At 46.1% G+C, this 12,491-nt stretch overlaps 1 protein-coding gene across 7 annotated transcripts in view; it reads left to right on the top strand.

Moving 5' to 3' along the window:
* The window catches only part of POU6F1 (POU class 6 homeobox 1), a 36,306-nt gene that overhangs the window by 5,445 nt on the left and 18,370 nt on the right, over positions 1–12,491 (top strand). The gene's annotated exons all lie outside the window — the stretch shown is intronic.

Genomic DNA, 12,491 nt, shown 5'->3' with positions numbered 1-12,491 from the left:
TGCCGTGCCTAGGTGCGTGTGTATGTTTCTAGCCTGACGAGTAAACGTGATTTTGAGTAGTCGAGTTAAGCAACATGCTGCAGAGAAAAGGACCAGCATCCTGTCCACTTGTCATACGCTGTTCCTGGCTCTGCCACTGGCCCCCTGTGTGACCGTGGGGCAAGTCACGTCACCGCCCCCCTACCTTAGTTTTCCCATCTGTAAAATGGAGATAATGATATTGACCGTCTGTGTGCAGTGGAGCTCTACTGATGAAAAGTGCTGCATATTATTACTGTTTTATTATATTAGAGTGAGGCTGGAAAGGATTAATTGGATAAATACTCAAAATGTGATTTCAGTGGGGGCTAGGGTGTCTAAATACCTCAGAATCTCAGCCTAAGTGCAGACGTCACTTTTTAAAAATGGGACTTGTGCTCCTAAATGACTGAGGAGCTTTGGAAATTGTTGCCCATAATCGCCATTTATATGACAGACGGTAACTGACATGAGCATCTGCCTTGGAGCAAGATTGGCTTGTTTATTTTATCTCCTCCCACGATAGAATTACACTAAACTGGGATTTAAGACTGAGGGGCTTTTCATTTTCTACCTGGACACTGCTTCAGACTGTAAGAAGCAAAGTGTGATTCAGCCATACTAAAAGGGGGCCTCTCCTCCAGGGCTCTGATGTTGTAATTGAATTTGTCTCTCTGGGGACCTGATTCCAGGATCAGAGCCTAGATCAGAACCGTAGAAAGAATGGGTAGGTTGGTTGAAAAGGAGCCCAGGGTTTGTGTGCTCCTGAGTTATAGTGTCCATTCTGCCAGTGATTCATTGGCAGACTGATAGACAAGTTACTCCTTCTGCCTCAGTTTCCCTTTCAGTAAAATGTGGTTGCTAATATTTGCCTTCCTCCGAGAAGGTTGTGAGGCTAATTGTAAAGTGCTTTGAGATTCCTAGAAGAAAGGTTTGGTAGAAATGCAAACAAAGGTTTGGGTTTTTTTGTGGGGGGGAGGCTGTTGAAGGGGAGAAATTAATTACAAAACCAGGTTGAAATGTCTTTAATATTCTGAAAACAAATATGAACGGAAAAGAGGCAGATTAAACATGAGGCATAACATTTGTGCTTGGACTCGTGTGATGATGAATGGCTTTTTATGATTAAATGCAGGTTTTAATTTAATTAAATTGCAGTTTAGACCTTTCCGTGGCTTCATTGGAAAAGAAAATGTTTATGGTCTTTGTGAGTTCAAGTTTGTCCATGTAATTGATCTCTCAAGAGATACAAATGTAACCAGTCTGGAAGATAACAATGATCTCTGCAGGCCACTTAAACAATGAGAATAAGGGCTTGTCTGCAGGGAGAAATTGACCAGATAACTATTGTGAAATAAACTACAAAAACAGTTCTGGTCAGTTTCCTCATGAAGACAAGCATTTAGCCCAGGGATCGGCAACCTCTGGCATGCGGCTTACCAGGGTGTGCACCCTGGCGGGCCGGGCCAGTTTGTTTACCTGCCACATCGGCAGGTTCAGCGGATCGCAGCTCCCACTGGCTGCAGTTCGCCATCCCAGGCCAATGGAGGCGGCGGGAAGCCAAGGCCAGCACATCCCTCGCCCATGCCACTTCCCGCTGCCCCCATTGGCCTGGGACGGCGAACCGCGGCCAGTGGGAGCCGCGATCCGCCGAACCTGCCAATTTGGCAGGTAAACAAACTGGCCCGGCCTGCCAGGGTGCTTACCCTGGTGAGCCGTGTGCCAGAGGTTGCTGACCCCTGATTTAGTCACATACAAGTGAAATAACCTTTAACTCCATGCATTTTGTGCGGAATGGCTTTTCAAATTGGGAACACTACAAAAATGAGGGGCAGATTTTCATTTGGCATGAATCAGCATAACCCCACTGAAGCCCATGAAACAATGTCAATTTCCGCCAGCCCTAATATGAGCCCGAGTGACTGTGAAATTGGTTTATGGGCTTGATCCTGCAAGATACTGAGTACTTTGATCCCAATCTATTAGAGCTCTTCAGCACATGCATATGAAATCACTCACCTTGCTCAATGTTAAAACCACATGACATCCTTAAGTGTTTTGCTGTATGGGGACCAGAGTGCATGGTCGAAGCCCTAACTCTGGATGGCAAAAGTGAGAGGCCCTGTGGTCTCAAAGCTTCTAATGGCTCATGTCTTAGTCTCCTCTAATGCTCTTAACCACTGATGCAGATATCAGCACTGTAATTTCAGCCTTTTGTAATGGGTAACCACTTTCCCTAGCCCCGTTAATACTGAGCCTCAGTGCATTGCTGCTGTCCATTTTCCATTCAGTGTGTGCATGCTATAACCCTCAGTTGTACTTAGGATACACTCCCTGATGGGTTAGCACTGGTGTAACGAAACTGGAAGTGGTGGTCAGCAATGAGGTAACCAGAGCCTTGCCTTGGCCTAGTGAAGTGGCATAGTGTCCCAGAAGGTTGGGGCTCATTGCCTTACAGTAGAGCCCAGGGACCATTTCAGATTGGTAGGGAAGACGGTTCAGATTCTCCATGCCTCAGTTTCTCCATCTGTAAAATGGGGGTGATGGTGCTGACTTCCTTTCTAAAGTGCTTTGAAAGCTACGGACGACAAGAACTCTTATTATCATTAGTTATTATTCCCTTTGCTTGCAGGCTCATGGGGCCCCTCCCGGTGGGTTCCAAACTTGCTCCCATCGAATCAATGGGAACTTTGTCACTCACTCCAACAGACACAGAATTTAGTTGGTACTATTGGTATTTCTGCAGCACTCCCCACTTTAGTACCTGAGCATATAACACACCTCAGTGCGGGAGTCCTCACCATACTCCAGTGAGGATGGGCATTCATTTTTCAAAGGTATTTAAGGCACCTAAGGATGCAGATAGGTGCTTAGTGGGATTTACAAAAGGCTCATAGCACATTACTCCTCTAATTCCCATTGAATTCTCTGGGAGTTGAGGGCCCAGTCTGCTTAGGCATTTTTGAAGACAACGCTAGGTACCTATCTGTGTCCGTAGATCATAGAATCATAGAATATCAGGGTTGAGAGGGACCTCAGGAGGTCATCTAGTCCAGCCCCCTGCTCAAAGCAGGATCAATTCCCGACTAAATCATCCCAGCCAGGGCTTTGTCAAGCCGGGCATTAAAAACCTGTAAGGAAGGAGATTCCACCACCTCCCTAGGTAACCCATTCCAGTGCTTCACCACCCTCCTAGTGAAACAGTGTTTCCTAATATCCAACCTAGACCTCCTCCACTGCACTTGAGACCATTGCTCCTTGTTCTTCGGTCTGCACCACTGAGAACAGTCTAGATCCATCCTCTTCGGGAATCCCCTTTCAGTAGTTGAAAGCAGCTATCAAATCCCCCTTCACTTTCTCTTCTGCAGACTAAACAATCCCAGTTCCCTCAGCCTCTCCTCATAAGTCATGTGCCCCAGCCCCCTGATCATTTGTGTTGCCCTCCGCTGGACTCTTTCCAATTTTTCCACATCCTTCTTGTAGTGTGGGGTCCAAAACTGGACACAGTCCTCCAGATGAGGCCTCACCAATGCCGAATTGAGGGCATAAGTTGAAAATCTGGCTCTTCGGGCTTCTCACCTGTCAGATGTTTGTTCAAAGTGAGATTCCCCCTGGAATGAGATCCAGGCAGTCACATCTCGGACTCATCAACACTAGTAATTATCACAACAGTTATCTTCACAGTGAGAACTGGAGTGTCGTAAATCATCTTCTCCCTCTCTTTTCCAATTCTTTTTTATTAGCAGCAGTAGTAGTATTGGTTTGTGCGTTTCATTTCCTTGTCACCATCTGTTGTGAAATGGCTGTTTTCGTGCTGCGTGCACTTAACACCACCATCTGGGCAAATGATTTGTCCCATTAATTGCAAAAATGTGCGAAGAAGCAAACTGAAATGGTACGACACACTTGCAGAACGTCTGCGAAACAAGAGCCGGCCCGAGCCACGCCACAGAACTGCATTGAGCTTGACATTATGAAATGTCTGTTTAATAATCCATCACGCTAATTGGTCTCTTTGCACAACAGTGAGAGAGATCTCGGCTTCTCTTCTCTGCCCATTATTTGACTCTGCCGCAGTGGGAAGGCCTGAAAAGATCTAAGTGTCCTGCTCTGATAAATACAGTAGCTAGAACCTGATTAGTGTGTCCTATTCAGTCTTGTTAGAATATACCTGAGAGTCTGAAAAGTGATTCTTCAGCATGTTTGGTTGCTGTAGATCTGTGCAGAGATAAACTTTCTATAAGCCACAAGTATGTTTTCCATCTCATGCTGCTCTTTGCTGCAGTTTTTAGTGCTGCTTTGATCAGCAGAACTCCAAGGCTCTGTTGAAAGATGCCTTTTTTTTTTTTAATCCTCTGCAAACTTTGAAGAAGACATCTTGCACTAAACTTCATTCGAATTTACACAAAGGCCATTTTATACCTCTCTGGCAGTGCAAAGGCGCCGTAAAGCGTATGTAACTATAAAGGATTATGCTGCTTTTTAAACACTCCATTGTGCCCATGTGCCTCCTTGGGAAGGCGCATGGGATCTTGTTTGTTTTTCACCGTTTCCTGGAGACGTTCCTAAAATGCACAAACAGGAGGGATGTGACTGGGGAGCAGATGAATCCTCTTGGGAGGACCAAGAGAGCTGGGGCATTTTCAGCACCAAGCCTTCTTATTTTGCAGCCCAGCAAGTGAAATCAGAAGCTGATCACGCTGAAGAATTTGCCCAGCTCCCTACAGGAGGCAAGTGCACAAAACCCTCTCGTCTCTTCCCAAGACTGTACCTTGCCCAAAGCCGAAAAGCAAATGAGTGCCCAACATTAGAACTCAGAATTTCCTGGGTTCTTGTGATTTTTCTAGCAGACCAGCTAATAATTGCTCAGTCCTATCTCCTGCCAAGAATGACACTCTCTCAGTCACTAGAGAGTGTGTTTGGAATTATACCTTTCTTTAAACAGCTGGTCCTGGCGTGAGCGTTCACTGCAAAGGAAAGTTGCAGTGAGGCACAGATGTCTGCTTATTTTTTAAATATGCGCTGGCTTTTTAGGAATATGTCCACTGAATATCAAGTAATCTCCCCGTGGGTGCCTAGCGCGGCCTCGATTTTGACCATTTTTGATATATTTTTAAAATTCTAACGATCTTAAATTTTGGAATGAGAAGGTCGTTTTGACATTTTCAGAACTTTATAATCGAGAGGGGAAATTTGTCGAGACTGGCCCCCCCTTTCCCGTGAAAAGTTTTGGCTTCATTAAATGGGCAATTTCCGATGAAAACGTTTTCCATCAAAAAATTCCCAATCAGCTTTACTGCGCTGTGAGATACACGGCACCTGATTTTGATGACAGACTCCCAGTGAGGGTGCAGTGCATGAAGGAAGGCTTACCAGGAATCAGCAGCTGTATTTCTCTAGCCTCTGAGGGCTTGTCTACACTGGTATAATTTCCAGCTCCGGCAGACATGCCTGCGCTAGCTCTGGTCAAGCTAGTGAGCTAACAATAGCAGTGTAGCCGCGGCTGGGAATAGGCTAGCCACTCAAAGTGCGTTCCGAGGATTTCAGATGGGATTGTACGCAGGGCAGCTAGCCCTTCCCACCGCCCATGCAGGTGTGGCTATGCTGAATGCTATTTTTCGTACGCTTGCTAGATCAGAGCTAGCGCAGGTGCCTCTGCCCAAGCTACAGGTTACGCCACGATAAGGGTCAGTCTGCACACCCATTTTTTACCGATTTAACTATAGCGGTTTAGAAACAGGTGTAGTTAAAGCAGTAAAACCCTTTAGTGTGGACACAGTTATGCTGGTACAAAGGTGCTTAAAGGGGCTTGTTCACACAGAAAAATTGTTTTGCTTTATACATGTATAATTAAAGTGATACAACCCTCTTAATGTACATGCAGTTCTACGAGTATAAATGTGCTTCTACCAGTATAGTTGGTTCCCATGTGGGAAGGAAACCGGGAAGCCAGTATACACTACAAAAGCTCTGCCATATAGCTATATTGGCAAAGCTGGCTGGATCCCGGACACTTGAAACCACCTCCCTAAGAAACATAAACTATACCAGCAGAAGGACACTTACAGAGATGAGCCGCTTTTTACACAGGGGGATTGCTTGTATAGCTTTCAGCGTGGTAGCCATCTTAGTCTGTATCAGCAAAAACAACAAGGTGTCCTAGTGGCACCTTAGAGACTAACAAATTTATTTGGGCTTATGCTTTCGTGAGCTAAAACCCTCTTCATCAGATGCATGCAGTGGAAAAAAAACAGTAGGCAGGTGTATGTACACAGTACATGAAAAGATGGGAGTTGTGTTAGCAAGTGGGGGGTCAGTGCTAACGAGGCAATTCAATTAAAGTGGAAGTGGGCTGTTCTCAACAGTCGAATACCAAGGGAGGAAAAATCACTTTTGTAGTGGTAATGAGGCCAAGGTAAGCCAGTGTGGCCCATTTCAAACAATTAACAAGAAGGTGCGAATAACAGGAGGGGGAAATTAGTTTTGTTGTGACCCATCCACTCCTAGTCTTTATTCAGGCCTAATTTGATGGTGTCCAGTTTGCAAATTAATTCCAGCTCTGCAGTTTCTCATTGGAGTCTGTTTTTGAAGTTTTTTTTGTTGAAGAATGGCCACTTTTAAGTGTGTTATTGAATGACCAGGGAGATTGAAGTGTTCTCTGACTGGTTTTTGAATGTTACAGTTCTTGACGTCTGATTTGTGTCCATTTATTCTTTTGCATAGAAACTGTCTGGCTTTGCCACTGTACATAGCCAATGTACGTGTATAGCTGTGTCGGTTAGGAGTGTGATTTTTTACAGTATTAACTGATGTAGCTAAGCCGGCAAAGCTCTATGGCATAGACCTGGCTGAGAATTAGGTTATACATACCTTAAATGAAATCATTAAATCAGTATGAAAACTGTGTGTAGAGCAGACCTAAAATGAAATGACAGGAGTAAGCTTTACAGGTGTAAGCATCTTTATATTACTATTCTTATTTTATGTACACCTCTACTTCGATATAACGCTGTCCTCGGGAGCCAAAAAATCCTACCATGTTATAGGTGAAACCACGTTAGATCGAACTTGCTTTGATCCACTGGAGTGCACAGCTCCGCCCCCACCCCCACCCCCGGAGCACTGCTTTATCGCGTTATATCTGAATTCATGTTATATCGGGTTGTGTTATATCAAGGTAGAGGTGTATTTGTGTTACCATAGCACCTAGTCATGGCCCTGGACTCCATTGTGCAAGGTGCTGTACAAAGACAGAAGGGAAAAAAGACAGGCTCCGCAGTCTAACCGGATCCAGACCAAGGGATGATACCGATTTAACACTGTTGCCGTACAATTATGCCCCAGCTCTAAACAGGAAAAACATTATGGCTGTATGTACACAAGGCTGAAGTATTGTGAACGGGATTTTTAAAGGCCTTCAGCATTGGATGGACCCTATTCTAATTGAAGGCAGTAGGAAAATTCTTAGTGAAAGCAGGTTGGGTGAAAATTTCCGCCCTCTGCTGCTTAGACTGATGAGGTGATACAACATTTCAGGCTGCTTTTAGAACGTATTTAACAGAAACCTTTCATAAATAAAATATATGCCTGCGCAAACAGCGAACACCCCAGCTAACAATGTCCTCAACCCTTTTATTTTTAGATAGATGGATAGATACAGATGTTCCTGCCAAATTTGTTCAGAAACAGCTAGTTAATTGGTCTCTGTACGCAGCAGCCTTGGTATCGCTCATTGCTGTTTATTCACGTCCTGTGTTTGCAAAGCTGGAAGATTTTACTGCAGATTTAATTATGCCTGTATGCAAAAGATGTCTCTGTCAAACAGTATTATTTAATAGCACAGCAGCAACAGAGAAAGCAGGTCTTGGGTCTTGTCTGTACAAGAAAGTTGAATCTTTTTAATGAAAGGGGTGAATTTCAATCACTTTGGTGATGCTGGTGCAAACCCCTTTGTGGACTGTGATTTTTGGCTGAAAACAGGCTTATTTCGGTTTAGCTTAAAACAGTAAGGAATTTAGACTAAACTGTTAGAAATCACTCTGAAACCGAAATCAGAGTGTCCTGTTTAACTAACCAGTTCGAATTTGCGTGTCGACAAGGCCTGATAAAAATGATCTCTCTAGTGGACATTTCTCTGCCTTCCTACCTCCTGGGACAAACCAAATTCAGCCCTGGTATAAACAGGCTGAGTTTCCATTGATTAGCATGAGAACTATACTGAGTTATTCTTTACCAGGACTGAATTTGGGCCAATGCCTTTAAAAAAATTGCAGCATTATTTATGAAACCTGCTTTCTAATTGACAGGGGGCTGATTCTGCTTCCCTACTCCAGTCTCTGTATGCTTTTCCAGCAGCATGGAGGGGTCGTGAATGAGCCACAAAGGGTAGAGGAGAATTTCTCCAGCAAAGAGCTGTCATGTGCATAATTGTGCTGTCCTTCTCTTACCAGCTCAAGTGCAGGAGACAGAAAGAGGAAGGACCATAATACCTAGTGCTAAGGGGATCCCAGGTGGCGGTACTACCTGGGAAAAGCTGCTCGAAGATAGAACAGCCCTGGAGCTGCTCTAACTTATCCAGAGAGTCTTTTTGTGGGGTCAACAGTTATTTACGATTTGCATTATACTAGGACCTGGAAACCCCAGGTGAGATAGTGACCTCATTGTGGTAGGCTCTGTAAAGTGTAGGATAGTCCTTGCCCCAAAGAGCTTACAGTCTCCTCCCAGAGACACACAGCAGGTCTTACCACTGCCAGGAGACCAGCAACCCAGTCGGTAACCACCACTGTGTCCAGCTCACAGATCTTCCCTTCCTGGTGGAATGACTGTCCATTCGGTTCATCTCGTCTTTGTCACAGGAGGTTTTGCAGCTTTAATTCTCTGGTTTTTCTTCTCGCTGGCGCATCCCTGGCGCAGCAAGTGCCCTTCGCTCCAATTTTTCCTGCCGGTTGCTGCGCTCTGGCTGTAGGAGAACTAATTAACTATTAATAACGCCAGATGCGTAGAAGAGCTACCTGATGGCCCCTGACTCTGTTCGCTGTTGCACTGGAATAAATTGTTAATTAAAGCATGCACCGACATCCCATGGTGTTTGGCTACTCTGAAGTCAAAGTGGGATTTAAAAACTTTTATCAAATATTACACATCAGTCACTGGGCTGATCTCAATCAGTTCACTCACTCAGGCAGCAGGATCTAAACCTATTAAAAGCCACCAAGCGTAGCAGAGAAGATGGCACTAGTTCTCGGCAGCGCCCCTGGGATCTGTTTGAATGTTTAGGCTGCGATTGTCAAAGCCAACTAGGGGGATAGTTTTAAAGGGAGATGAGCAACTAAATTCCCAGTTTAGTGTGTGCAGCAGCTAGGAGGTGGGCAGTGTCCCTTTAAATAGTTTGTGAGCCTTCTAATGGCGCTCACTGGGTTTTATGTTTCAGAAGCCAACAGACTGCTACCAGCAGCATGTATATGTATATAGGTTGCTTGTTGTATATAGTTAGTAAACATAGTTACTTGGACTCCGCTGTGTTTCTGTGAGGTTCCTTCCTGTTACGTTTGTTGTGTAAAGAGTGAAGGATGCAGTAATTTCACATACACTTTAAAGGGATACTACTACCCAGTTACTACACACTGATTATTGTATTGGTGTCATTTTGGCCTCATTGATGTTAATGGGGCCAGGATTTCATCCTATACTATTAAAACATCAGTGCATATCATAATAACATGCACACCCAACATCTGCTCCATGGTCCCAGTGCTAATCTTTAAAAGCCACCTGCCGATCAGCAGTTCGGTGGTAGGCAGGAAGCGCTTGGGAGGAGGGAGGGTAGGAAGAGGCAGAGCGAAGGCAGGGCACGCTCAGGGAAGGGGTGAGGCCTCGAGGGGAAGAGGGGAGCGAGGGTGACGCTTTGGGGGAATGGGTGGAGTGGGAGCAGGGCCTCAGGGTGGAGCACCCCCAGGAAAAGCTGAAAGTCAGTGTCCATGTCACTTTGGAAAACAGGCCCTTTTTAGGTTTCTCATGTTGGGCACCCAGGAAAAAAACATTAGTCAATTTTGAAAATCTCGACCTATGAGAATTCTTTGCTTTATTCATAATTCATATTGGGTAAAGGTTTAGAAAACGTGGCCTATGAGGAAAGATTGGAAAAAATGGGTTTGTTTAGAAGAGAAGACTGAGAGGGGATATGATAAAAGTTTTCGAGTACATAACAGGTTGTTACAAGGAGGAGGGAGAAAAATTGTTCTCTTTAACCTCTGAGGATAGGACAAGAAGCAGTGGTCTTAAATTGCAGCAAGGAAGGTTTAGGTTGGACAGTAGGAAAAACTTCTTAACTGTCAGGATGGTTATGCACTGGAATAAATTGCCTAGGGAGGTTGTGGGATCTCCATCATTGGAGATTTTTAAGAGCAGGTTGGACAAACACCTGTCAGGGCTGGTCTAGAAAAGATCATATTTAGTCCTGCCTTGAGTGGCTGAAGTTATATTTCCACATTGTTAAACTCTCCCATGTAGGCAAGACCCTAGCAACAAGACATGTTCACAAGTAGAGTTGTCAACTGTCTAATCACAGAAACCCAAACACCCTTACCCCGCCCCCTGCGCCACCCCTTCCCTGATGCCCTGCCCCGCCCATTCTCAGAGGCCCCACCCCCACTCACTCCATCAACCCTCTTTCCATTGCTCTCTCTCCCCCACCCTCACTCACTTTCACCAGGCTGGGGCAGGTGGTTGGGGTACAGGAGGTAGCTCAGGGCTGGGGCAGAGGATTGGAATACAGGAGGGAGTGTAGGCTCTGGGAGGGAGTTTGGGAGTGGGAGGGAGCTCAGGGCTGGGACAGGGGGTTGAGGTGCGGGAGGAGGTGAGGGGTGCATACTCCAGGTGGTGCCTACCTTGGGTAGCTCCCGGAAGTGACTGGCATGTCCAGCTCCTAGGTTCAGGGTTGGCCAGGTGGCTCTGCACGCTGCCCCTGCCTGCCTGCACCACCCCTGCAGCTCCCATTGGCCGCAGTTCCCATGGGACGCGGAGGGCAGCATGCGGAGACCCCCTGGGCATCCCTGCACCTTGGGGCCGGACATGCCATCCACTATTGGGAGCCGCACGGAGCCAGGGCAGGCAGGGAGCCTGCCTTAGCCCTGTTGTGCCATTGACCAGACTTTTGATGTATTAAAATCTGCTGGATTGCTTTTAATAGACACCAGGAGATTGAGGCAGATTCCGGTAGACTCCCGGCCAATCCGGGAGGGTTGGCATCCCTGTTCACAAAGAGGCTTGAGGCAGAAGTCGTCTGCGGTCTCTCTGCTGCTTTTCTCCATTGCTAGTAACTCCTGACCCAACTCCTCCACAGCTGTGTAAACAAGGACACCTTCACGCCTGCATCAAGTAGTTCTGAATGTCAAGCAGCCTGGCCGGTTAAATGCATCCCAAAGCCCTTCCTAATAAAAATTTCATCAGCCTCTTCTAAAGGCAATTACACGTCTGTAAGGCAGCGAGGGGACGGTAAGTGAGCAAATAAACTCACAAAGGCCATTATGAGAGGCTTGGTTTCCTCTTTAACAGGTGCGCTAAGATCCTTCCAAAACAAATCTTGCCCACCAGGAAATTTAAACCAGCATCAAGAAAGGATCCTTATAAGAAAGAGCAAATTAAATCTGTTGCCCCTTGTGTTCCCCTGCAGAGACGCAGGATGGCCGAGGACAAGCCTTCAAAGACCTGAGTGCCTTGAGGGTCCTGTGCCGGGTGAAGAGGCAGTGTCCTCTTTGGAAATAGCTGCTCTTTAAGGCTGGAATTTTCAGTGGGTTTATGGGAGTTAGGCGCGTAACCCCCCTGGACAGCGGGAGAGGAAAATGCCAGCCTAAAGAAGTGTGTTAACGAGAGTCTGTTTTTCCAAGGAGAGGGAGAATGGTTTGATCCTGAGGGGCGGGTTTCGCTTTTCTCTTGGTAGATTCTCATCCAGGATGTTTTCTCCTCCCAATCAATAGACATTCTTGCACTGATCCATTGCTTTTTTTTGGGTGGAGTTGGGATGGGTATTTTTAGTGAAATTTCCAGCGCCTCTTTCTTCTCTCATTGGCTATTCAGCACTTCTGCTTTACTAAGTGAATCACACAGTTCCCTTCATACACACACACACACTCCCTTTGTGAGATATGATCAATATTAGCTCACCCGCCTCCCACACCCAGCATAGAGAAGGGGACACCGTGCATACCAACCCTTTCCCCAAGGAAGTTAGTGGTAGAACCAGGAGTAGAACCTGGGAGCCCTGGCTCCAAACTATAGGTACCAACTGCATGGGTGCTCCGGGACTCAAACACCCATGGAAAAAAAAATAGGATATGCTCAGAACCCACCAACCATAGCTGTTGGGTGGGGCCACCGATCAGCTGTTGGGTGGGGCCACCGATCAGCTGTTGGGCGGCTGGTAAGGAAGCGCTCAGGGGAGGGTAGGAGACCTCAAGAGAGGGGGCAGAACTGGG

The sequence above is a fragment of the Chelonoidis abingdonii genome, chromosome 26 (assembly GCF_003597395.2).
Source record: "Chelonoidis abingdonii isolate Lonesome George chromosome 26, CheloAbing_2.0, whole genome shotgun sequence".
In the NCBI taxonomy this organism is placed as follows: Eukaryota; Metazoa; Chordata; order Testudines; family Testudinidae; genus Chelonoidis; species Chelonoidis abingdonii.
This window is presented reverse-complemented; position numbering and strand designations above follow the sequence as displayed.